This window comes from Urocitellus parryii, chromosome 3 (assembly GCF_045843805.1).
Source record: "Urocitellus parryii isolate mUroPar1 chromosome 3, mUroPar1.hap1, whole genome shotgun sequence".
Classification (NCBI taxonomy): Eukaryota; Metazoa; Chordata; class Mammalia; order Rodentia; family Sciuridae; genus Urocitellus; species Urocitellus parryii.
This window is the reverse complement of record NC_135533.1, coordinates 181,935,308-181,962,904: the sequence shown is the minus strand read 5'-3', so window position 1 is coordinate 181,962,904 and position 27,597 is coordinate 181,935,308. Positions and strand designations below refer to the sequence as shown.

Genomic DNA, 27,597 nt, shown 5'->3' with positions numbered 1-27,597 from the left:
TTGAAGCTGCAATTCTGCTTCAGCCTCCTGAGTCATCGGGATTACAGGCTTGCGCCACCATGCCCAGTTTCTTAGGCAATTCTAAATAGTACAAACTTCACTACTTTGGACTCCATTTAGCCTTGGGAAAAATTCAGTTCAGGAACATCTCCTTGCATGTAAGAAGCTTGGCTTGCTAACCTAGAGGGTGTCTGCCAAGAAAAGGTAAGTTACCGCTGCAGGAATGACCCCAGGTCACTGGAAAGTTTATTTCTCATAGACCTGAAGTCCACAGCAAGTTAAACGGCTCTCCAAGGTGGCTGCTTCATCTGGTGACTCAGTGGCCCAGCTGTTCCCATCCAGGGCTGCTACCAGCTCAATCATGGCCTCCTCTCTCCCTGCCAAAGGGGAATCGAGACAGAGAAGTGCGCGAAATTTCTGCAGCCTCCACTGGGAGATGATGCTTTCCTCCTCTGCTCTCTATTGTTTTCACATATTAAAACATACTTGTCCCTTCGGGTTTTTATCAGTATTGAAAAGCAATAAAATGGAATTTCATTACACGGATCGCCTAGTCTATTCGACACCTCCACGCTCCCACGCTCTATCCTCTTTGCTCCGGTTCTCTGCAGAAGCAGACTGTTGCCTAGGGCTGACGATGCACAGAAAAATCAGGTTTGAAGCCAGGCTCACCGCTTGCTAGCTCTTTGGCCTTGGGCAGTTTGTAAAGTGCTCTGAGACACTAACATATTCCATTACAGAACTGTGCAGCAAGTGTGTCTCAAGCCAGTGTTCAGACCTCGGGTACCTGCCCCGTGTCCTTCTAGCTTCCTGCCAGGCCATTTCAAACTTTGCATTAGGGTTATTGGTTTTGAAAATGGTTCACCTTCATGGTTATCGGACCTTGTATTATTAAATGTAAACAAATAGGGAGGGTATAGTAGGAGATTGCTGCTATTTTTCATTATTAGATTTTTTTTTTTTTTGCTACTGGAGATTGAACCCAGCTGCCCTCCCAATCCTGTCCAATGCTGAGATTTTAAGTTCTAGAAAAAGGTCTCAGGTTTTTGTTCATTATATTGCTGCATTCACTTTTTTTTTTTTTTTTTTTTTAGCCCACAGTAGGAAAATCCACTGCCAGTTCAGTGCCTCCATCTCGCCCACACTCTTCCCATACATAAGGTGCGGGGACATTTGTCAACAGCGATAAGAGAAAATTGGAAGCCACTACCTGGTGTATATATTGTTTTATACTCTGTCATCATTACTGCGTGCTTTAAAAAAAAATGGAGAAAAAGTACTGATGTCAACCCTGAAAACCAGTCATAAATCTGCCTGATTTGGCATTACCGTGATTTGTGAAGTCTTTGATGTTCCGGAGATCCCTGTTACACAGGAAGTGGCCCAGCTCTGAACTCGGTAGAGGAAGTGTGAGAAGTCCAATGCCAGTTTTTTTAGTTAAGTTAAACATGTCTGAGCTGCTCTTATAATCTCAAAATACATGAATCAGTTCTCCTAGCGAAGAGCCAGATTAATTGCTGGGTGTGGAGCCAAGAGCCAGGTACCAGTTCCAAGCCCAGCCCTGCTGCTGTAGCTGCATGACCTGGGGGCGAGTTACTTTATCCCTCTGGATACTGGTTTCCTCATCTCTAAACTGGGCACAACACCTTGAGCAGTTACGGTGCTTGCTGTGGAACAGAAATATCCAACCAAACTGGCTTTACCAATAAGGAAGTGGATGGGCGCTTGTACCTGGCCATCCACACACTGAGAGGTCATCAGGGCGGTGGGTCCGGCCTCTCAGCGATGTCCTGGAGGACCCAGGTTCTTTCTGACTCCAAGGCCTCTGTCCACAGTACGCTGGCTGTGGCCAGCTTCCTTTCAGGGTCACAGGATGACAGGACAGCTGGAGGACTTCTGGCTCCTGCAGGCTCACCTCCTGCCATGGGTGGAGCCTGTCCTGCCAGGAGGAGCCAGAAAGTCCTTGCCAAGAGGAAGAGCCCAGGAGAGGGAAGGGTGCGCAGGGGAGCAGACATTTACAGGGCCCCTCCCAACCAGTGGAATCACTTTACTTCCCGCAGGGTGGGTCCTGGGAGGGGCCAGAAGGTAGGAACCTCTCTAGGGCCTCAGAGATGTAGACATTCCTGTTTCTGAGCTATCAGGATGGAAGGGACAGATTCATATCATAAACATTCATTAGATGATATACTGTGGCAGACAAAAAAAGCTGATGGTCCACCCAGCCCTGAAGTGGCCGGCAGCAGCTCAGTGGCACAGATTAGCCGTGAACTCGGATTCCGGATGGGGACACACATTTCCAGCTGTGGGACAGAATCTCTCTCTGCTGCTGGCTCTTGTTTTGTGTACAGAGATCACCGTTGGCTGGCTCCACTTGGTTTTTCCTGACCTCATTTTCCTGTTGTCCTGATTTACCTTCCTGTTGATTTAAAAATTTACCTTATCTATATGTATCTCTGTGAGCCATTGTAGATCCTCTTTGGAATAAGATGTGAGTTTGCACGAAAATGTAAGTAATAATGTAAGTGTGTAATAATGTAAGTGTGTGGCTTTGGGTCTTTGGGGCGAGGCTGCCTGGGTTTAACAACCAGCGTTGTTATTTCCCACTGTGTGAAGAAGGGCAACTCTGTGCCTCAGTCTCCTGATCTGGACACAATAAGCATATGTACCTCCTCTCAGTCCAGTGCCCAGCACAGCGAGGCCCTACAAGTAAGTGCTAGTCATGGCTCTGTTACTGCAGGTACACCAGGGTGTCTATTCCTGCCCCTGTGGATCCCCATCTGCAGGGGGGCGAGGCAGGACTTCAGAAGGTGGCACATGGGCAATACGTACTATCAGGTCACTTGATGGAGACTGGACTAGTCTTGGCAAGAGAAGAAAAGCTAGTCTCAAGAGACTGACTGCAGGAACTTGAGGGGAAAGTGCATCAGGGACACTGTTCCAGGGAGTAACAGTTGAAGAGCAGTGGGGGGTTATGTGTGTGTGCAGGTAGCATGATTGTAAAGGGGTCACTAAAAGAGAAGGACCTAGGAGCTGGGAATCAAAGGCCCTGTGGGGTGTTCCACACAGTCTGGATGGGAGGTCTCAGCACCAGGCCCTAGGGAGGCTGCGGTGTGAACAGCCCATACCAGCTTTCTTTAGTTTCAGCTGCCTTGGGTGGAGAGGGCAGGCCCATCGCCCAGGGCTTGGGGCCTCTCCGAGTGTCTAATTTAACCTGGGAACAGGGAGAAGCCTCTTTAAGTATGCAAAATGCTTTGGAAGGTAAGAGAGGCAAACCAGACCTGAACAGTAATTCCGTTGCTAATTCTGTCTCAGGTATTATATATAAAGAACATGAACAACCGAGAATGTTGTGAGTTTCTCAAAAGCCTAGAAATTCAATCAAGTCTCTCCCAGCAAGAGTAACTGGGCCCCTCTTGTTTGATGTGCAAATTATAATGAGGTTTTTCATTACACTGAAGAAGGAGCGTACAAGCTGCCGATGCGTGTCTAAGGGTGTCAAGTGAGAAGAAATTTGAACACACGTGTACACTTAAAGCTATTTCCAATGTCTTCCGGAAATAGAAACAACTATAAAAAAATCAGTTTCACATCACACACACACAAAAAAAAAACCTTTAAAAGCCCTACCTGGGATATTGGAAGCTTCCACCCTTCTAGAGACGGCTAATTATATAACTTCCTCTACTGTAAATCACAATGAACGAAGCTGAGTGGGTGAATCATACTCTTTTTTACTGTAATGACAAGACATAAATTACCATAAAGACTTTCAATTCCCAAATTTCAAAGTGATGCAATTTGATAGAATGTGCTTGTCTGTTTTACCACCTGTTATTCACAAAATCCTGTCTTGGAAGCCCTCAGGTTGGCAGTGCACATACAAATCAAAAAACAAGTCCCCAGCCCTTGACTCTAAGAGGCTCACGGGTCTTCTAATTTTCCTAGAGAACTTGGAAATCCTAATTTTTTAAAGAAAGAATAAAACCACTAGGTGTTAGTGGCACACGCCTGTAATCCCAACAACTCAGGAGGCTGAGACAGGAGAGTTGCGAGTTCAGAGCCAGCCTCATCAAAAGCAAGGTGCTAAGCAACTCAGTGAGACCCTGACTCAAAATAAAATACAAAATAGGGCTGGGGATGAAAAAAAGAGTAAAACCATCTAATTTTTAAATGTCTGAAACTAATCATCATGTTCATGAAAATATAGAGAAATCAATAGACGTGCCTGAGGCTGTCTTCAGTTTGTGGCTTCTCTCTGGAGAATTCTCTTGCATGTCTGCTCAGAATCTTGGGTACCTGTCACCAAGCCCAAACCCAGCTCTGGACACCTCTGATGTGATGAGCCCCTGAGTGATCCTGCTGGTATTTTAGGCCTTCACTTTTCCATGTGGGTTTGGGCTTTACAGAAACCTTTACTTTTTTTTGGTTCCAGGTATTGAACTTGGGAGCACTTTATCCCTGAGCCACGTCCCCAACCTGTTTTATTTTTTTAATTTTGAGACAGGATTTTGCTAAGTTGCTGAGGCTGGTTTTGAATTTGTAATCCTCCTGCCTCAGCCTCCTAAACTGCTAGGAGTACAGGCATGTGCCCTTGCGCCCTTACCGGCCCTTTTTGGTCTGTCTGTTTGTTAGTCTCCTCCAGCTGCCTTAACAAAATGTCACAGATGGAGTGGCTTGGGGAACAGGAACACGCAGCTCACAGTCCTGGATGCTGCAAGTCTGAGTCAAGGTGCTGGCAGGTTGGGTAGCTCTGAGGCCTCTGTTCTTGGTCTCCTCTTGCTGCCTCTTCACAAGCCTGTCTCTCTGTGTGTCCTAATCTCTTCTCATAAGGACACTGCCCAGGCCAGATCATGGTCCATCCTAGCCACCTCATTTAACTTAAATTTAACTTTAAAGACAGCCATATTCTTGAGTAGATTAGGCTTTTAACGTATGTTTTGAGAGGATCATTATCTAGTCCTTAACACTTTCTGCTTCAGTTAACCCTGCCCAATTCCCCACTTCCTCCTGAGAGCAGGGGGAATATGGACAGGTCTTTCTTTTAGAATTTCTAAGAACGCTTCCAGGAGACCTGAGACCCAATGGCTCCTTCAGTAAACCTGGATCACCCAACTGACCTCTTTAGAACTGGCTCCCACCCTCCAATACAGAGCTCCTCTTGCCTCCCCCACCCTCTCTGCAGGTCTGGAACATCCAGACAGAAGTCAAAAGGCTCCTGTTTTAGAACTCCCCCTGTGGTGAGTTGTCTCCAAAGAGGGCCACCAACAGCCCTTTCCATTTTTTTCTTTTTTTTTTGGTACTGGGTATTGAATTCAGGGGCACTCGACTACTGAGCCACATCTCTGGCCCTGTTCTGTATTTTATTTAGAGACAGGGTCTCACTGAGTGGCTGAGTACCTCACTTTTGCTGAGGCTGGCTTTGAACTCGTGGTCCTCCTATCTCAGCCTCCTCAGCTGCTGGGATGACAGGTGTGCGCCGTTGCGCCGAGCCTTTTCCATTCTTGAATGAGCACATCTCTTCTCTCTTAAGAGGTAGAGGCTGTTTGCCCTCTTCTCGAGTCTGGGTTGATTCTGGTTACTTGATTTCACTAATAGGAAGTGATGCTGTGCCTGTCTATCCCTCAGGAGGCCGGGCAGCTTCTGCTTTTCCTGAGGCTGCCACCTGCACAGAATCCCAGACTAGCCTTGTGGAGAACAAAGATGCCCCAGCCTACAGCGGCTTACGGTCACACCTGGGATGGCAGGTGAAACCACAGAACAGGGAGAAGGAATAATTCACTGCTGTTTAGTTTTGGGGGGTTTAGTATGAGGCCATAGGTAACTGAAACACTCATTCCCAGCTACAACCTTCTCTAATGATTTCTATTCTTTATACCAATGCTTCGATCACCATGCTCAGTTCAAGGTTAGGGAACAAACTAATACTCTGTTTCAAAGAAGACAGAGGTGAGCGGAATCGCAGAGCAAGTCTCACAGTTTGTGTCTTCTCTTGTCCTCCTGGCCTGCATTCTTCACTTACATGGTGTGATGCAGACACTGTGCAGTGAGGTTACTTTACATATAGGAGATGCGGCATCAACAAACACTGGAGACCACATGGGAAACGTTTGCTGTAACTAGGCTCCTAATGTGCCGCGCCTTAGACTGTTGTGAGGATAGGAAAATATTTTTTCATAGAGATGCCTGGGATTAAGGGCTTCACAAGAAGTACTGTACACCTCCCTTACTCTCTAAAGCTTCGCATTTATAATGGAATGAGTTGGCCTTTTTGTATCACATGGAGATTGGAAGGTTTTTTTGTTTGTTTTTAAAAGCAAAAACAGATGCACAGAGAAACTGAAGAACTCACTCGAAGGCAAAACATTGATAGATGTCAGGTGAGGCTGTTATTTATTTATTTATTTATTGGGTACTGGGGGTGGAACCCAGGGGTGCTTAGCCACTGAGCCACATTCCCAGACCATTTTAATTTTTTACTTTCAGACAGCAACTCGCTAAGTTGCTGAGGCTGGTTTTGAACTTGGGATCCTCCTGCCTCAGCCTCCTGAGCGAGGCTGTGGCATTCTTGATGTTAATGCTGAATGGAGTCTTAGTGGTGGACCAGGGTGTAGAAGGAACATGAAGGGCCAGGAGCTGCACGTAGGTGTCCTTAGGGCAAGGCCTTGCTTGGTCATCCTGATCCCTCCTGCACCACCTTGGTCGTCAGTGTCATTGGACCCCATTGACCTTCATTCTGTGTCTGGAACACAGATTGGCAAGTTCCTGCTTTGGCTTTCCTGTTCCTTGACTGTGTGATGCTGGTGAAATCAGTGGACACAGGGAAGGCCCAGTTTCCTCATCTCCAAAGTGAGGCTACGGATACTCTTCCTGTGAGGATGACTTCAACTCCACAGGGTTGTGGTAAGAGAAAATGTAGAAAAAGAATTCGAAAACCTATGAACTGAAAAACCCAGAAGAAACACTATTACTTCACCCTACGATATACCTTACTCAACACAGCAGCCAGAAAATTCATAGGAAGTTGGAGAAGTGGGTTTTAACTGATCTCTACTACTTACTAACTCAGAGCCCTTGAAAAATCCTTTAATCTTCCTGAGCCTCAGTTTTCCCAAAGGTTACAAGCTCAGCATTCTTTTTTTTTTTTTTTCCCCCAGTGCTGGGGATTGAACCTAGGGGTGCTCTACCACTGAGCTACATCCCTAGCCTCATTTAAAAAAAAAATATTTGGAGATAGGGTCTCCCTACATTGCTGGCCTTGAACTTATGATCCTCCTGCCTCAGCCTCCCAAATTGTCAATCTCAGGATTCCCTGGTTTCTAGAAGACTATCTGAATATTTTATAGGATGCTTTTCAGCTTTATGAGACTATTCTCAGTCGCCTATGGCTGAGATGCACATGACCATGGAAATGACAAGATTATCAAAATTATTTTCAATAAACTATAGTCTCATCTATATACATACTGTTTTTAATATATATATATATTAGTTGTAGATGGACACAATACCTTTATTTATTTATTATTTTTTATGTGGTGCTAAGGATCGAACCCAGTGCCTCACACGTATGAGGCAGGTGCTCTACCATTGAGCCACAACCCCAACCCTTATATACATACTTTTATATAGCTTTAAAAAATGGAAGCTCTTTGGATGGAAATGTAAAATACACCATTAGAGTTATGCCTATTCTTTTTTTTTAAAAATTAATTCACAACTTATCAGATTCAGCTACTACTATACCAGTGGAACAAGTATCCACAGATTATTGAATATTATGATTTTATTATCCTCAAAGAAGTATTTCCTAAATATCATTAGTTTTTATTTTTAACAGAATTGACGTACTCTTTTAAGGCAGGAAATTGTCTTTTTTTACTTTAAAATGTTACATTAGAATGCCTTTAAATTTCAAACTGCGTTTGAACTAAACTTCCAATTGCTTCTGATGAGAGAGAATGTCTTCATTCAGTTCTGTCTGGGGCCCTGTGTCTCGGCAAAGAAAATGCATTCTTTGGAGAATAGAAGGCTCGCTATGACACTGCTGAGTTATGAATAATTTGTGCTATCCAGAAACAGTCCTTGATTTGAAAATACCAACTTAAAAACATCATTTGTTGTTTGGCTACCATTTCCTATTTCAAACAAAAATTGGAAACTAGAATAGCAAGTCCTGTCCTTTGGGGACTTATGTTCTCATTTGCTTGATGTCCCCTTCCAACTTGGAAATACAGCATGTTGCATATTTGGGATATGAAATGGAAGAGAGCTACGGGCTTTCTGTTTGATGCTGGAGGGTGGAGAGGAGGAAATATGTGACATCATTTGAAATTTTAAGAGGCAACCTGAGTTTGCATTAAGCAACTGCTATTTTTAGGTGACATCCGCGAGTCATGAGTCATTGTTCCCCATCCTCTCAGCCCTTAATGACATTCTCAGCTTTCAGTCTGCCCCAGTGGAGTGGTTAAGGGCTTATCAATCCAATGCAATATTATGAAGATATAAGAACAACACGTGAGATAGGACTTTCAGAATAACCAGACAAGGGGCTCCACAGACTCTTCTCACCAGCAAAACAATAACTTAACTGGTGAAAATGATCTTAAAAAAAAAAAAGCAATAAAGTCCCTGGAAATTATTCAAAAGGCAAATAGGAAATGGAGAAAAAGTCATTCAAGAAAATCTACAAAACCTTAGTAAGAAGAGTGAGAGTCTGTGGCTTGGGAGCCACATCCTGCCTCCCCTCCTGCACCCCCAGCCCTGTGTGACGGAAGTGCTACCTACACTGGGGCAGCTGCTCTGGGCAGGCACTTCCAAGAGGTTGCCCCTCCCCCACCCCCACCTCCCAGTCTGAGGCTAGGGTTTCACCCCAGAGGGGTGGACTCCCGCCCCTAGCCCCTTGCTGTTGAAGCTTGATTCTATAGTCCTGCCAGCAGGGTGAGTCTCCCTCTTACCCCACTTGCTTATAGGATAGAAGCTGTACTCCAGCTAAAGCAGGCTAAGAGCATCAGGCTCACTACCCCCACCCTCACCCACTAGCTTAGTGGACCGTACACACTGCAGAGGACCTGCTGCCTTCACCCCCAGGACACACTTCACAGCAGGGGCATTCGTCACTTTGCAGCATGGATCCCGGAGCCCAGGTCCTTCTAGTGGTGCAGGGGTTCTGCCCAGGGGGACAGGCAGGCCACAGGACAAGTTTCCAGCAGTTCTGCCTGCAAGACTGACTTTGCTTGAACAGAGAGTGGAAAAGTTCATGGCTAACAGTTCTGACTAAAGGATGCAGATCTTGGTGGGTAGCTCTGATACAAGAACAGCAGAGCAGCCACAAGTTTAATAGGGAGAAGCAGAAGGAGCCAGCCCAGGAGAATTCCCTGGGGTCACAGCCAACTTGGGATCTGATGGGAATGCTGTGCACAGGGGCTAAGCTACACCTATCATCTAGGAAGACTCGGAGCAGACCCAAAAGCATTCTCCAAGCCTCCAACAGACCCTGCAACGCAGGGAATCCTCACTGGCTCAGAGGCTTATACGCAACCTCTGAACAAATAGTGAATGAAAAGCAAGTTACTCTGACCCAGGGACAACTCCTAGGAAGCCAGCCTTTAAAATAATATTGGTTTCCCTTTGCAGCCTGGAAGACTGCATGTCCAAGCCTGTACCCTCCCAGGGAGCCAGCAGAGTGGAGCAAGGCAGAACTCGAAGATATTAGAATGTGGGACAAAGAAAAAGCAACCCCCACCTGTGTAACAACCTCCAAGCCACGCACATAGACAACAGTGAGGCACAAACATCTAAGTGGCTGTGAGGGTTTAAGCACAACCTTTGACCACGGAGTGGCTCGTGTCTGCTGGAAGCGATTCCTAGGCGAGGTAGCCAAGCTAAAAGGGAGTAAGAAGGAGAGAATTCTGAGGTCAGATGTCAGAGGCTGCACACTGCAGGGGAACAGACTTTACAGAATGATTTTGGTCAAGTCTCTAAACAAATAAACTCCAGCAAACAACAAGAACAGAAGCAGCCACCTCTAGAGGTAGTGTCGGTATCCACTGTTGCTACAAAATATTGTCTAAAATTTTCAGCTTCTAACAAAAAAAAAAAAAAAATCACAAAAAATAAAAAATAAACACAAACAAAACCCATGCGCTAAGAAAAAAAACACAAATAATAGAAACTGCTTTTGAAGCTGCACAGATACAGGGCCTAGCAAATAGACACTTCAAAAGAGCTATTATAAATATGTTCAAAGAACTAAGGAGAATCGCGCTCAAAGAACCAAAGGAAGGTGTGATGATAATGTCTCATCAAAAGAAAACATCAGTAAAGAGATAGAAACTATCAAAAAGAATGAAATAGAAATTCTAGACTTGGAAAGTACAAACGGAAGTGGAAAATTCAGAGGGGTTCAATTGTAAATTTGAGCAGGCAGAGAAATCCAAAGGAAACGAGAAGATACTTTGAGATGAATGAAAATGAAGACACAGCATACCCGAACTTATAAAATGCAGCTAAAGCAGTGCTTTGAGGGAATTTTACCATTGTCCATGCCTATGTGAAGAAAAAAGAAAGATTTTGAATCAATAACTTAAACTTCTACCTTCAGACACAGGAAAAAGAAGAGCAATCTAAGCCAAACACAAACAGAAAAAGAATAGAGTGGGAATGAGCCAAATAGAGAGTAGAAAAAAATAATAGAGAAAAAAATTGATGAAACCAAAAGCTGAAAAGATGAACAAAACTCATAAACCTGTAGCAAGACTGGCCCTGAAAAAAAATTGAGAAGACTCAAAAATACTAGTATCAGAAACAAAAGAGAGGACATTAATACTGACCTTACAGAAATAGAGAGGTTTGTGATGAAATACTATGAAGAACTGTATGCCCCCCAAATCTTATATGTACATGTATTTATATAATATATAATACATATTATATAATATATAATTTATATATTATATGTGTGCATATATAATATATAATATAGCTTAAATGGACAAATTCCTAGGGAGACACAGACTACTGAAATTGATTAAAGAAGAGGTAGAAAATCTGAATAGACCTATAGACCTATGAAAAGAGGTCAAATTGGTTATTTCAAAACTTCCCATAAAGGAAAACTCAAGTCCAGTTGTCTTCATTGATGAATTCTATTAGAGATTCCCAGAAGAAATAATGCCAATTCTTCAAAAAAAAAAGAAGGGAGAACACTTACCAACCCATTCCCTGAAGTCAGTATTGTCCTGATATCAAAATTAGACAAAGATATCACAAGAAAAGAAACTAAAAACCAATAAACACCAAGATTCTTAACAAAATACTAATAAAGCAAAGCAGCAAAATATAAAGAGGAGCCCGGTGGCGCACACCTGTAATCCCGGTGGCTCGGGAGGCTGATCAAGTTCAAAGGGAGTCTCAGCAATTTAGCAAGGCCCTAAGCAACTTAACAAGACCCTGGGTCAAAATAAAACATAAAAAGGGCTGGGGATGTGGCTCAGTGGTTAAGCGCTTCTGGGTTCAATCCCTGGTACCCAAACCAAACCAAAACAAAGAAAAAACCCTGAACTAACCGGAAATTCATATGGAAACTCAGGGGACCCACAGTTGATGAAATTACCTTTGAAAAGATGATCTAAGTTGGAGGATTCACATTTCTTGATTTCAAAACCAAGAATGTACAGTAAGCAATACAGTGTGGAACTAATGTAAGATCATCGGGTAGATTAACAGAATAAATTGGGAACCCAGAAATAAACGTCTGCATTTATCAACTGATTTTCAACAAGGCCGCCAAGTGTAACCTGGTGGGCGCATTCCTCCTTTTTGTGTTACCGATAGCACAATACCACAGGCTGGGCAGGTCTGAAGAAAATGATTCATTTTGGCTCACAGTTCCGGAGGGCCACCGCATCTGGTGATGTCCTTCCTGCTGACAGAGTCCAGGGGAGGTACAGGGTAAGAACAGGAAGCATGAGTGTGTGTGTGTGTGTGTGTCCCTGTTTCTCTCACTCTTCTTATATAGCTGCCAGGATTCCATCTTGGGGCTCCACCCTGATGACCTGATCTAATCCTAATCACCTCCCGAAGGCCCTGTCTCTAGAGGACACAGTTTAACTAAATTTCCACCTTATTAATACCTCATGATGGGGATTTAATGTAAAACACATGACACTGTTGGTGGGCGGGTCACACTTGAGCCGTAGCATTCCTCTTCTGGTGCCCAAGGTTCATGTCCTTCTAATAACACATCACCCATCTCCAATAATCCCTAAACCTTAACTTGTTCTAGAATGAATTCAAAAGTCCAATGTCTCATCAGAGATTCAAGGTGAACTCCCTGCAGTTGTGAACCTGTAAAATCAAAATAAGTAACTTCCTTCTGATAGACAGCGGTGGGACAGGCACAGGGTAATATCTCCATTCCCAAAGGGAGGCAGGGAAGGTGTATGTAGAAAGGTGTAGTCAGCCCAGAGCAGACCAAAACCCCGGAGGCATCGAATCCTAAAACTCCAGTCCAGCATCTTGTGCACTTTGAGATGAGAAGTGTGTTCCCCAAGGCCTTGAGCAGCCCTGTCCCTATGGCTTTGCTGGTTGCAAGCCACATGGGTGATTCCTTGGGCTGCACACTGATTTCCACTCCCTTCTAAAGCTGGCTGACGGGCTGCTGTCTGCGGTGCATTTGCGGGGTCCCTGCTGACCCCACTCCTACAGTGGTAACATCCCCCTGGGGCTTCTCTTCAGGGTTCTAACCCTTTGGTAAACTTTGTTCTGGTTTCCCAGGCTTTTCTTTGAAATTTTTGTGGAATTTACCACCACCCCATACTCTTGCATTCTGGGCACCTGCAGAACCAGCTCCATGTGGAGACCAAAGTCTGCCACTGGCACCAGCTATACCTGGGCCTGTTTGAACCCTGGTTGTGGCAGCCACTGAGCACTTTTCTGCAAAGTCAGAATCCTGAGACAACTTTGGTCCCATAACATAATCATAGCAATGAGGAAAGAAGACTCGCTTCCCAACAAATGATGCTAGCACACGTAGGTGTATTGATATAAAAGAACACAACTGGGGCTGGGGATGTAGCTCAGTTGAACACTGGGTTCAATCCTCAGCACCATGTAAAAACATGGAAATAAAATAAAGGTATTGTGTCCGTATTGTGTCTGTTTACAACTGGGCCCAGTACTGTGCGCCCTATGTAAAAATTAACTCAAATGGAATGCACACCTCAATGTAAGAGCTAAAACTATAAAACTCTTAGAAGAAAGCAGGTAGTTTTGTGACCTTGGGTTAGGTAATGTTTTAGTCAGCTATTTCTCTGCTGTGACTAAAAGATCTGACCAGAACAGTTGTAGAGGAGGAAAAGTTTATTAGGGGCTCACGGTTTCAGAGGTCTTAGTCCATAGAAGGCCGGCTCCATTCCTCAGGGATCAAGGTGCAGCTGAACATCACGGCTTGAGAAAGTAGAGGAGGGAAGCAGCTCACATCACGGTGATCAGGAAGCAGAGAGGGACTCCACTCTTCAGATACAAAATACCCCAAAGCCACACCTCCTTCAACCACACCCTCCCATTTCAATCACTACCCAGTTAATCCCATCAGGGATTAGTTCACTGATTAGGTTAAGGATATAGCCCAATCATTTCTCCTCCAAACCTTCTTGCATTGTCTCACGCGTGAGCTTTGGGGGACATCACATCTAAACCATAACAGGTAATGATATTTTAGACTTGACACTGAAAGTATAAGCAACAAAATTAAAATAGAGGTCACCAAATTTTTAAAATAACAATAAAAAAATAACAATTTAAAAAATGGCTAAAATAGCAAGTCCCTCCCCTCCACACAGACCTTGGGTTTGTGTGTGTTTTCTGCTGGGTGGGATCAGAGGCCGATCCTATGTGTGTACAGACACTAAATAAACCTAATTTTAAAAAAAGAAAAGAAAAAGAAAAAATAGCTAAATTGGACCTTAACAACCTTAAAGAGTTTTATGCAGGGAGAGACATTATCAAGAAAATGAAATGATAAACTACAGAATGGGTAAAAAATACTTGCAAGTCATATATCTGATATCTGATAAAGGACTTGTTTCCAGAATACATAAAGCACTCTTACAACTCAGTAATTAAAAAACAATTTCAAGATGCACAAAGTATTTGAGTTGACATTTTTCTAAGTATGATAGATAAGTGACCAGTAAGTCCATGAAAAACATGCTGAATATCATGAAACTTTAGGAAAACGCAAATCAAAACCACAACAAGGTACCACTTCAGGGCTGGGGAAGTGGCTCAGGCGTAGACTGCTTGCCTGGCATGCACGAGGCCCTGGGTTGGATTCCCAGCACAGAAAAAAAGGAAAAAAAAAAAAAAAGATACCACTTCATACCCACTATCATACAGTCCATAGCAACTACTGGTGAGCATATGGAGAAATTGGGAACCCTCCTACATTGCTAGTGGAAGTGTAAAATGGTACAGCCACTGTGGAAAACAGTTTGGCAGTGTCTCCAAAACTTAAGTGTAGAATTACCATAAGCCCATCAATTCCACTTATAAGCATATACCCAAGAGAACTGAAAACATATGTCTGCACTGATGCAGAGGCACATACCTGTAATCCCAGTGACTCAGGAGGCTGAAGCAGGAAGATTGAAAATTTGAGGCCAACCTCAGCAATTTAGGAAGACCCTGTCTCAGAATTTTAAAAATAACAATAAAAAGGTCTGGGGATGTGGCTCAGTGGTAGAGTATCCCTGGGTTCAATCCCTAGTATGAAAGAGAGAGAGAGAGAGAGAGAGAGAGAGAGAGAGAGAGAGAGAGAGAGAGAGAGAGAGAGAATGCACATCTGCCCACAAACTTGTATATGAATGCCTGTAAGCAGCATTATTCAGAATGAACTAGAAGTGAAACCAACTCAAACATTCACCAGTTGATGAATGGATAAATAAATGTGGTGTATTTGAACAATCAAATACTATTTGACAGTCAAAAGGAATAAAGCAGAAGTACTTGTACATGCTTCAACCCAGATGAACCTCGAAAATGTTATGCTAAGTGAAAGAAGCCAGTCATGGGAAATTATGTGCTGTGTAAGCCCCTTGTTTTCGTCAGCTTTTTCACTGCTGTGACTACAGGACCTGACCAGAACAATTGTAGAGGAGGAAAAGTTTGAGGGCTCGTGGTTTCAGAATCTTAGTCCATAGACAGCTGGCTCCGGACATCAGGGTGGAAGAATGTGGCAGAGGGAAGCAGCTCCCATGATGATCAGAAAGCCAAGAGAGAGGTATCCACTTGCCAGGAACAAATATATACCCCAAAGCCACATCCCCAATTCTCACCTCCTCCAGCCACACCCCACCTGCCTTCTGTTACCACTCAGTTAATCCTCATCAGGGGATTAATTCACTGATCAGGTTAAGATTCTTAACCTAGTAATTTCTCCTTCTTGCATTGTTTCACACGTGAGCTTTTGGGAGACGACTCACATCCAAATCATAACACCTCTCTATATGAAATGTCCAAAAAAAGCCAATCAATACAGGCAGAAAGATTTGTGGGTTCCTAGGGCTGGGATATATCCTCTGAAGAGTACTGACTGTTTTGTTTTGTGAGTGGGACAAAATGCTCTAAAAATAGATGGTTGTGATGTGTGCAAAATTCTGTTAATACACTTAAAAGAACTAGATTTTATACATAGAGTAAGTGAATTGCATGGAATGTAATTATATGTCAATAAAGCTTTTTAAAAAAATCAGTATGTTTTCCTTGATGAAGGGAAAGAATAAACTAATCGTTAACCTTCCAAGTAGTTTAAAAATATTCCCTGTTCCTTTCTCAAAAAACATTCCCACTAACCGTAAAAAAAAATGGTGCCAGAATAATCCTTGCAGGGGAAAGCTGACTACCATGATTTTCCAGATACATAAGATTGAAAACCAGTGGGAACAGGTGGCATGAATTTAGTCCCATTGACTGCTACCAGCCTGCAAATAGGGTTTCTTGCAAAACAATAAATTAGAAAAAAATACCTTATTTGTCTCAAAAATAACACAATTACCAGGAAGCCGTGGGTTTATATTTGGAGAGATCATTTTACATTACCAGCTCTTGCTATGAAATGAAATCTCTTTCAACTAAAAATTCTGGCAGATTTTTCTTTTTCCTCATGGGGATTTTAAAATTTTATTCACATGCTTTTTAAAAAGAGAGAAACTTCTTTGTAAACATGATCTGTTTCTCATACTTTCCAGTGGCTGATTATATCCACATTTTTAAGCAGATGGTGGTGGAGGAGACTAACAAAAAGAAAACACATTTTAATTTCCTTTATTAAATCGAGGTAGGAAGATAATCTGAGGATGATTAAATTAGAGAAGTTAAATAACTCATTCCTTAGGAAAATGAAGGCCAAAACCACAAAGCTATTTATGTAGTAACGATGGAGGGCAAAGTGGCCACAGGAAATCAGGGAAAGGCTTATTTTCTTGCATTAACAAAGGAAGCAATGATGTCGCTAGACAGAGCTAACCTCTGTCTCCCTCTCGGTCAACTCCACATGAGACAGAATCACTGTGTGCCCTTGGATTTGTGCATGCGCGTGCTAGCACACACATACACACATGCACTCACACACACACACACACACACACACACACACACACTGCAGACCTCAGGTGCAACTGGTGATCTTCAACGTGGCATACTTAGCACCTTCTCAGGTTACAACTGATGACAACATTAAGGGTTCCCTCCTTTTACCATCACCGGCTCAGCAGAAGGAGAGCACTAAAAGCCACCTGCGGCCCTCTTTCAGAGAGCAAAGGTGCCGCGACCTTCCTCAGGAGGCCTCTGCACTCTATTACATTTTCTTGCTTGGTTCTGGGAAGTGGATATTTCCTACCGGACAAGGAGAATAAAGCCTTTTGAACTTAAAGGATATTGCCTTTATTTCTTCAAGGTATGAATTACATCTGCTTCATCCCAGGAATATAAACTAGCCAGACAATAGTTCTGTCTACACATACGTAGGAATAATGCGGCACCCCCTGACCTTGGTCAAATCTGCTCAGAGGCACTGGAGTTTATTGATGAAACTGCAGATAAAGCTGTTGCCTGTGAACCTGAGGCCCCGTCTGACCTGCAGATTGTGGGTTAACAAGATGGTAAAAGCAGGGAATGGCCTGATACATTGGAGAGAAAAATACTCTAGAAGTTTGGAAAATGAGACTTGGCTAGATTTTTTAAGACCGCCTGTATATTCAGTGTTAAAAGGGTTGATAATATTTGAACAGGTGAAGAAAAATGCACAGTACTAGTTGCACAATTGTTGAAATGTATGGTAACTTTTGTTCCTTGTCCGTCTTTATAATGGTCACCTTGGTTAAGCCCATTCTCAAACCCTCTAGTGGGAGCCAATTGGTGAAGAAGAATCAACTCTCATGTTGGGATGCAAACTGTAAGCATACATCATCTGCTTTTCAGGATCTGTGGAAGACTGCACATCCAGCCCAGCTGACTGGCTTTCCTTGCACTGTGGATTGACACACCTCCTTGAGAGGCAGGAACTGTTTTTTTCCTCCAGATCCTGGCAGAACTTTGTAGCTGCCTTGATCAACAGGATGAGGTAGAAAGGATGCCCCAAGACTCTGGAGGTCATAGAAGGTAGTAGGGCTTGTGCTTGATTCTCTTATCTCTCTGGGTCACCTGTGCTTGGACCAGCCACTGTCCTTCCTGCCATTAGGAATCTTGTGCTGATAGCCAGGTCACAGCCCACACCAACTGTCAGATGTGGAAGTGCATGAACCTTCCAGGGACTCCCGCCCACTCCTGGTGTTGGGGATCAGGAGCAGGCCATGCTCGCTGACCACGGGATCCATAAGAGATGATGATGGGCTATCACTGTAGCTGTTCTTTGCTGGGATCAGTTATCAGGAAGCAATGGACAACTGAACCAAGGATGATCTATGCGTCTTCCTGGTAGAAAGCCACAAAACAAAAGAGTTAGAGATCTTTTAGGAAGGCTGGGTGTGGTGGTGCACAGCTGTTATCCCAACTATTCAGGAGGTGGAAGCTGGAGGATTGCAAGTTCAAGGCCAGCCTCAACAATTTAGCAAGGCCCTCGGCAACTTAGTGAGACCTCGTTTCAAAATAAAACATAAAAAGGGCCGGGGATATGGCTCAGTGGTTAAGTGCTTCTGAGTTCAATCTCTGGTACTAAAAACAAAAGCAGAAAAATAAAAAATAAAAATATTTTAGGTTAGTTTAGTGGGGCACAGGGAGGCATTTTGTAATCCCAGCTATTCAGGAGCCTGAGGCAGGAGGATTGCAAGTCTGAGGTCAGTTTGGGAAGCTTAGTGAGACCCTGTCTCCAAATAAAAAGAACTGAGGATGTAGCTCAGTGGTAGTGCACTTGCCTAGCATGCAAGAGGCCCTGCGTTCAATCCCTAGTATTAAAATAATTTTTGTTTTTTAGGACCCAAGATTACAGTATCTTAATAGAAAAATGTATGATATTTATGGCTTGAGTTTTTTTCACAAAAATGACTTGGTTTCATTGAGCCTGATATTCCCAGTATCAAAGTCAGTCATATTTGGGCTGGGGATGTGGCTCAAGTGGTAGCGCACTCGCCTGGCACGCGTGCCGCCCGGGTTTGATCCTCAGTACCACATACCAACAAAGATGTTGTGTCCGCCGAGAACTAAAAAAATAAATATTAAAAAAAAGTCAGTCATATATTTTATACCCTAAATTAATGGGGTTATTTATTAATTCTTTCAATGAATGTTTATTATTTTATTCTGAGCATAAGAATAAATAAAATATGATGCAAAAACTTCATGTAGTCTAATCTGCCTGGGTTCAAATTCTGCCTCTAACACTTATTAGCTGTATGATTTGGGGCAAGTTACTTAACATTTCCATGGTCCAATCTTCTTGTCTGTAAATAGGGACAATATTAATATCGACTTCACCAATTTTGTGAGGTTTAAAGGGGTTAATACCATTAATCAGATAAGGGTCTGGAATACAATGTATTATTCTAATTGTTAACATATGCAAGAATTTATTTCTTAAAGTGAGTCAAAGGGAATATGGTAAAGTGTTAACATTTGTCGAATCTAGGTGGTATGTTCGGGCTATCTGATTATTGATACTTTGCTATGTTGTGAATTAATAAACTTTTAAATTATACACAAAAAAAGATAAGGTCTCCATCTAGAGCAGTTCACGTATTAGGAGGGTAGCACAGTCATCTACCCTAGAGAATAACCAGAGTGTGCACATGGCTAAAATATTTATCTTATCACCTGGCACCAGGATCCTCCTAGGGAGAGAATATGATTTGTTTTGGGGAAAGGGTGTGAAAACCCACTTTGGAGTTGAAGGTGGGACCTTGGGGGTTGGGTGCTGGCAGGAGTGTCAAAGAGGCAGAATTAAACTGCTCTGCATGAGAAACTGGAGGAAGGAAAGGGGAGGAGAGACAGGAGGGGGCTATGGAAAGAGGGGAGGTCTGTTAGGAACGTACCCAGCAGCAGGGTATAGAACATGAGCTGAGGGCACAGGCATTGGGAGCTGATTTTTCTCTGAGAACAAGAATTCCAGGGGACATTCTTTTGAGGGCAGTGGTGTGGCCATGGACGTAGGCCTCACAGACTCCCAGCTACGGGGAGTGTAACTGACTGAGCCACCAGCTGTGGCTCTTGAACCTCTGTGGCAGTATTTGTGCTAAAGTCATGTTTCCCAGCAGCACCCAGCCAATGCCTCAGGGCAGCAGGGATACCCAGACAGACCTGCTCCTGGGAGGCCTCCCCAAGACATAGATCAGCCTAAGATGTTTCTACTTCACCTTGTCTCTCTTCTCATCAGTTTCAGTGAGACTTGATCATAATCTGATAGCTCTCCCAGCCTTCTTCAGCTCATTCCCCCTTTTCCCTTAACACATTTAATCCCATTTGAGCATTTGCTTCTTGAAGGACTTTAACACAATTTTTTTAACACTTTAACACAATTTTTAACTTTAACAACTGAGATTTCTTTGGACTTTCCCCCATGGTTGCAAAGAAGTGGCCAGAAGTCCCGCCATTCCATCCACATTCCAGGACAAAAGGAGTGAAGGAAAAAAGGGCTGCACTTAACCCTTTTATCAGGAAAGTAAGAGCTTTTTCCCTGTAGCCTCTACATACTCATATCCAAACATCCAAAGAAGTCAACTGAAATAGCCTTTCTTGGACATCTTAACTATAACACAAAGCATTGAAGAAACAGATCAGTACATATTCAGAGTTAACTTGGAGACATCTTTGTGCACTAAAAGAAACTGTCTGCAAAAGAGAATTGTTAGTCATAATTCAGCATCTCATGTATTCATTTATTCATTATCATCAGCAGTGTGCAAGCCCTCTGCCAGGTTTTGTGTAATTTGGGGAATATTTGGTATTGTTTTAAAATGAGATGTTTTTAACAAACTCAAACTCCAAAAAAATTTCCCTAACACTAATGACACTAATAAGGCATTTACCATAGAATTGTTAGCTCAGAGGGCTAAGGAAATGTCAAAGCAGTTATGTGGTTCAACAACTCCTGGGAAAAAATTTCTGCATTATATTTTGTAACATTTAATTAGATCTTTCATCATTTAGCATAAAAGGTCCAGAAAAACTATCAGAAAGCCATTTGACCTGTATATGATGCTTTTCAGGATGTCTGTAAAAACACTAAGACCGCAGATTATTAGAATGTATCTTTTCTAAGGCATTTGTAAATTGAATTTATCCTTCTAATATACCAGCTAGTGTAGGCTTTACTTATTTATTTAGAGACAGGGTCTCACTGAGTTGCTTAGCACCTCACTTTTGCTAAGTCTGGCTTTGAACTCACGATCTTCCTGCCTCAGCCTCCCAAGCCGCTGGAATTACAGCCATCACACCCAGCTTAGTGTGGGCTTTTAAAAGCTGTTATTTGGGAAATATAATTTTGGGCTCCACAAATATTTATTGAGAAATTTATTGGCAGTAAGATAATATAAACGAATGAGGTCATAACTAAAACAATCAGATTAAGTGGCAGATGCCATGGGGGAAAGAAGTTGGCACTGTAGGAGAGTGCTTAAGTAATTTGGTTGAGGATGGCATTTCTGCTGGGTGCAGTGGTGCACACCTGTAATCCCAGAGGCTCTGGCTGGGGCAGGAGGATCGAGAGTTCAAAGCCAGCTTCAGCAATGCTGAGGTGCTAAGCAACTCAGTGAGACTCTGTCTCTAAATAAAATACAAAATAGGAGTGGGGATTTGGCTCAGAGGTCAAGTGCCCCTGAGTTCAATCTCTAGTACCACCTCCCACCAAAAAAAAAAAAATAATAATAATAATGGCATTTCCCAGGTAGGGAAAGAGCTCCTAGTATATTTTAGGGAGGAGAGAAAGCCAGGGGCTGGCTGGGAAAGGAAGAGCTGGGGTGTGACACCATCTGATTTGCTGGGCTGAGGAAGTGAACTGTAGAGGACTCAGAGAAGAGAAGAAGCCATCCATGGGTAATGGCAGGAGACCTAGAGAGAAGTCACTGAACTTGCTCCTTCCAAGATGTAAAATGTTGCCAAGGACAAATGCTGATACTCCAGCTACTGTCTTTGCAATGAGTAATAAGCTATTCTTTATCTCTGACCCAGGAGTCTTGTATCTTCTATGAGAATGAAAAATAAAAACAAAACCAAACAACGACAACAATGAAAATCTGGCAGGCTAATTTGCAAATAGGGTAAAAATCTCAGCCCCTCCACATTCTTGATGCTTAACCTATTCCAACTACAATCTGGACTGTCCCTTTAGTTCTCTCCAGTCTCCACACATGATCTCATTCCCTCCAAGTCCTTCCCACCTAAGTGCCATCACTACCCATCTAGATGGTCAGTCCTGAACCCTGACTCCTTGTTAATCTCCACCCATGCATACAAATCCCTCAGCAAGTCTAACATGCATGACTGCACATACGGTGCAACACTACATCGTGTGCCACCAGAGAAATGAAAAGTTTTGCTGAAATTGTGTATAATGAATCAAAATGCATTCTGCTGCCATATAAACCTAATTAGAATAAATAAATATATATTTTTTAAAAAGTCAAATTGGCTCTTCCTCCTAGAACAAGAGGCAAACCTAGCCCCATGATGGCCCAGCCTAAGACTAAGATGCAGGGAAATAGACTGGTTCTTTAGTGACAAAACAATACAAAGCAAAATCCTCTGGCAAAAGGTATGGGTACAGGGAGATTGATTGATTTTGGCTATTAATAAAATCAACCACAAGCACCAAAGAGAATTTTTTTTTCCTAAGGAGAGATCTATTATTCAAAATAGTCTGCAGACACTAACAGGCCATCTACTCTGACTTCAGAAGGGCTATTTGCCCACAGATCCTTACCAGAGCTGGAAATAGGGCGTTTTCTGGGGCCCACGTGCCAGAAACATAATGGCAGTCAATGCCTGGCTCTGGAAGGTTATCATCACCATACTCGCCTCTGTCCTTTGTCCTTGGTGACTGGTCCAGACACAGAGAAGACCAGCAGGAGGGGATATTCTGAATGGGGTCTTCCAAAGCCTGGCATCCACCATGGGTGGCATTTGAGGTGCTGATCTTAGTTAGGGATGTGTTACTTAGGCTCTCACAGTGAAAATGTCATTTTTTCTATCTTTTAATTTTTAATATCTTTATTGAGATATAATTTAAATACCGTGATATTCACCCATTTTAAAGAAACAATTTGACGAGTCTTGGTCGGTGTATACAATTGCGCCACCATCACTACAACCCTATTTCAGAACATGCTCCTTCCAAGATGTAAAAAACCCCCAAAGTTATCTCAGTGTCTTCTACACACATACGCAGTTGATCAGCATCCCTTCTTTATTTCCAAGCAACCGTTGATTTTTCTGTCTCTTTGGGTTTGCTTCCTCTGAAAATTTCATTAAAATTGGATCACATATGTGGTTTGGGGGGTCTGGGGTTGTAGCTCAGTTGTGGCGCACTTATCCAGCATGTATGAGGTCTTGGGTGCTTATCTCCACCACAGAAAGAAAGAAAAAAAGAGGGAAGGAAGAAAAGAAAAAAGTGGTGTTTTGGTCTGGCTTCTTTCATGTCCTTGTTGAGGTTCACATTATTGTATAAATCAGCGGTTTGTTTCTTTCCATTGCTGAGCTGTATGGATCTAGTATTTTTAACACATGCTAATCTTTGTTTTTAAGAGAAGATGAGTTAGATTCAGAGTTTTGGTAGTTTCAGAATGTTTTCTCTTTGTGGCAAGTGGTAGTGGTTTCCCATATGTCACTGTGTATTAGTTATCTTGGCTGTGTAACAATAACCCTAAAACTTAGCAGCTTAAAATACACTTTTGTCACCTGCAATAGACTGAATGTTTCTCACTCCTCGTTCCCCACCACACACACCATCCATGTGTTCATATCCTCACCTGCAAAGTGCTGGTATTGGGAGGTGCTTAGGCCACAAGGGCTCTGGAGTTAGCTGCAGAGAGATCCCTCACCCCTTCTCACACATGAAGTTACAGTGAAAAGACATCAGTCAGGAAGTGGATCTTCACAGACTCTTCCAGCACTTGACCCTGGACTTCCCAGCCTCTGGAACTGTGAGAAATAAACATTTTGATTATGAGCCACCCAGTTTATAGTCTTTTTGTGACAGCGACTCAGACTACGATGGTTCCCTTGCTTGGTTTCTGAGGGTTGGGAATCTGGGAGTGACTTGGCTAGATGGCTCTGGCTTTGAGTCCCTCCTGAGGCTGCAAGTTATCTGAAGGTGTTGGGGGGAGGCTTCAGGTGGCAAGTCTCCCTTCTCTACACAGGCCCTCCATGATGCTGCTCATGACATGGCAGCTGGCTTCCCTTAGACAGAGCTATTGAAGACAGTGCCAGAGAGGATGTCACAGTGCTTTTTATAATCTAGTTTCTGAAGCCTCACTTTTATTTCATTCTCTTCTCTAGAAGTGAGTCACTACTACTAAGTGCAACCCACGCTCAAGAGGAGAATTAGCTCCACCTTTTGAAGAGAGGAAGTGTCATACAAGTCATGGGCTTTGCACCAAAGTTCCCCTTTAAAATATATTTTAGTTCCTGTGGGTGTATTCCAATGGTGAACACGTGCTTACTGTGCTAAGCCCTGGGTCCAGTCTCCAGGATATGTGTGTATGTGTGTGTGTGTGTGTGTGTGTGTGTGTGTGTGTATGCATGTGCATAGGGTCCAAGCTTGCTTTCCTCTTCTCTCCCCTGTGTGAGTCCTGTGATCCAATCCAGCATGGCTCCAAGGAAGTTCTAATTTCAGTGTTACTTGATGGGGCAGAATCTGAAGCCAAATGAACTTGGGAAACTTCTGGTTAAATAAAGTGAAACTGGTCCCTTTCTGGAAGGACTTGCCAGAGCTTTAACCATGCTGATGCATTTCTGGGAAATAACAAGAGACTCTGGCACATGCATTTCCTCTCATTTAAAAAAAAAAAAATGATACCACCTTTTGCTTTTGTGTGTGGAGCATCTCGTGGGCCTAGGGTTCTAGCATTCTTGTAAAGCTGTTGCCAGAAAGGGCAATTCCTTTTCCTAACAGGACTCACGTTTCCCTGCTTCTGGGCTCATGCCTCCCTTGGCCTGGCAGCCCTTCCAAGGCAGATTGAACTACTGGCCCCAGTTCTTTACCTCTTTGTCTTTGCCATGTTATTTTGCAGTTCTGCTCAACAGAGGCTTGGGCTTGGCTGTATGAATTGGTTTAGATGATGTTAGCTTTTTGTCACAAATACCTAAAAAAAAAAAAATCAATTTAGAGGGGAAAAGATTTGTTTTGGCTCATGGTTTCAGAGGCTTCAGTCAATGGTGAGCTGGTTCCATTGCTTTGGGCCTGTGGTGAGGTGAGCATCATGGTGGAATGACATGGCAGAGGAAAGCTGATTAGTTTAGGAAAGCTAGAGAGCAGAGAGAGGGAGGGGAAGGAGCCAGGGACAAGATATAATCCCCAAGAGCATGCCCTCAAGGATCCTTTTCCTTCTGCTAGATCCCACCTCCTGCACTTTCCACCAGCTCCCAATAGTCCACTCAAATTATGAATCCTGCCATGGATTAATCCACTGATGGGCTCAGAGCTCTCATGATCCAATTACTTCCCAAGGACCCCTCCTCTGAATACTTCTGCTATTTGGGGACCAGCCTTCAATACATGAGACTTGGGGCACCAATCTCGATCCAAACCATTTCAGTCAATGAATGTTAGTGGAAGTGACCCTGGAGAAGTTTGAGATGCGCCTGTGCAGCTGGGATGACCCTCTTGTGCCTTAGCATCACTGTGAAAAGAGCTTCTCCAGCTGAGCCAATGTAGAACAGGCCTGAGCCCCATGAAGCAAGGAGCCAAGTCCAGCAGGGCCCTGGGCATGAGCAGAGCTGCTCAGCAAGCCAGCCTACAGCTCCCCATGCCAACCTGCAGACTCACGAATGGGTTTTGGGGTGGTGTGCAGTGCAGCCCTGTGACCATTGCTAAGTCTGGCTTGAAGTCTACCCTCACCCTTCTCTCCTCTCCCCTGACACCTTCACAAGACTTTGACCATAGCTTTTCCCTTCTTCAAGCCCCTCAGCCTGCCATGCGCCTCTCTTACAGGTCCTATCCTCCAATGTCGGCCCTTTACCCATGGCTGGGCTCTACCCTCCCGAGGACGAGTGTTATGTCTTAGTCATCCTGTGTCCTTGAGTGTCTGCTGCCCTGCCTGCTTCTCAATGAATCTTTGTTGCGCAGTGTCACATTTAGTTTATTTCACAATTCTGCATTTGCAGGCTCTGATAAGAAACCGTGGCTTGATGTCATTAGAGAAAAAGAAAAGAAAGCATTTGAAAAGAGAGCGTCTTTGATTGAGTTGAGTTAGTTGTTGGGTCCCCCCCTCCCCCCCAGTGGAGCGCCTCCTTTGTTTATGACCTTTGACAACATCCAGGAAGCAGCCTGGGCCCAGGACTGACAAGACAGCCCTTCTCTGGCAAGCGCCACTGCCGTCAGGAGTGGCATCTTCATACAGAAACCTTTTTATGGCCTCCCTGCTGACTTCAGGGGCTGATCTGTCAATTCCGAAAAAGCTTTAAAGGGAAACAGGACTGTAAAAATAGAAACCAAATGAAGACTGTCGGGCCCAAGGAGCAGCAGCAATAACGATCCGCGTTTCCCCATGTAGCACACAGGACAAGTCTGTGCTTTATTTTTATTTTAAAGGGGGTAATTTGGAAGATGGGTCATTGGTCTTCCATAATGTCTGCTCTCCAAGGACATACGCTTTTTGTTGGTACTGGGGACTGAACCCAGGGGCACTTAACCACTGAGCCACATCCCAGCCCTTTTTAAAAATATTTTTATTTGGAGACAGAGTCTTGCTGAGTTACTTAGGGCCTCACTAAGTTGCTGAGGCTGGCTTTGAACTCGCGATTGTTCTACCTCAGCCACCTAAGCTGCTGGGATTACGGGTGTGCACCACCATGCTAGGCTCAGCTTCTTAAATTTGCACATCCACAGCACTCCTGCATCTGTTTCTCATACATCACAACCTCTATCCTCACACCAGGCCACCCATCACAAGTGGTTGCATACCAGCAGCCAGAGACCATCTGCTTGGCTTTCAAAGCTCTGGTCTTCACAAAAGCAGCCACTGGAGAAAGCCTCCATGCCTGTCCTGGTCCACTGTGGGGTGGGTGTTGAGCAGGCACATTCACCTGGGGAGGTGTCGTGGCTTGGCCATGTCCACAGACAGGTTAAGGGCCTGGTGCAGATGTGTCGGGGGATGGTTAATTTACAGAGCTGCCTAAGATGACTGAAGTCTCCACTGGCACATGAGATAACGTGACCTGCTTGGGGACTCCAGGGGCTGTGCCCATCCTGCATCCCACCCATGCTTCATGCTGGTGATGGGCCAGAGCAGCACTGGCAATCCAGGGATGTTTGGCAAAAGAAACTTAAACTATGAAGCCCAGCCTGATGACAGCAGGAGAGGGGTGAATGTCTGGAGCAGAAGTTGACAAGCTTTTCTCAGGCTTTGGAGGCCAGAGGGTCCCTCTCACAACCACTTGGTACTACCACTGTCTTCCTGGACCAGACACAGGCAATGCACAGATGAGCATGGTTGGGGATTTTTGCAGGGGAAGGTGGCAGTTTTTGTGGTTTTATTTAAGCACACACACAAACAAATGTGCACATTTTCTTTTCTTCCCTGTGCAGCCTGGCACTGGGATTGGTGACTCTGATGGTCAGCAGGGCTGCTCCTCCCACAATGGCTTTGTGGTAGTTCTTGCAGGACACACTGTGAGCAAGCCCAGCACAGTAAGACTCCTTGCACGACAGCAGCTCTTCCAGTGGACCAGGAACTTCTGGAAGCCACTGGGCAGCACGCGCTTTGCTTCCTTGTTGCTCTCATAACCAGTGTTGGGCATCAAGATCTGACCTTGAATCTTTTCCTCACCCTGTTGTCAATACCTCCTGGTTTCTGCCTGTCACACTTCATTCTGACATAGCAGATGAACTGATGCCAGATGAATCCCCTTTCTGAGGATTTTGGACTTCATAGGTGGTCTGAGGGAAGCCAT

General features: G+C 43.9%; 1 pseudogene; it reads right to left on the bottom strand.

Annotated features, from left to right (window-relative positions):
- Positions 1-246: 246 nt before the first annotated feature.
- On the bottom strand, positions 247-27,597 carry LOC144253813 (large ribosomal subunit protein eL32 pseudogene; annotated as a pseudogene).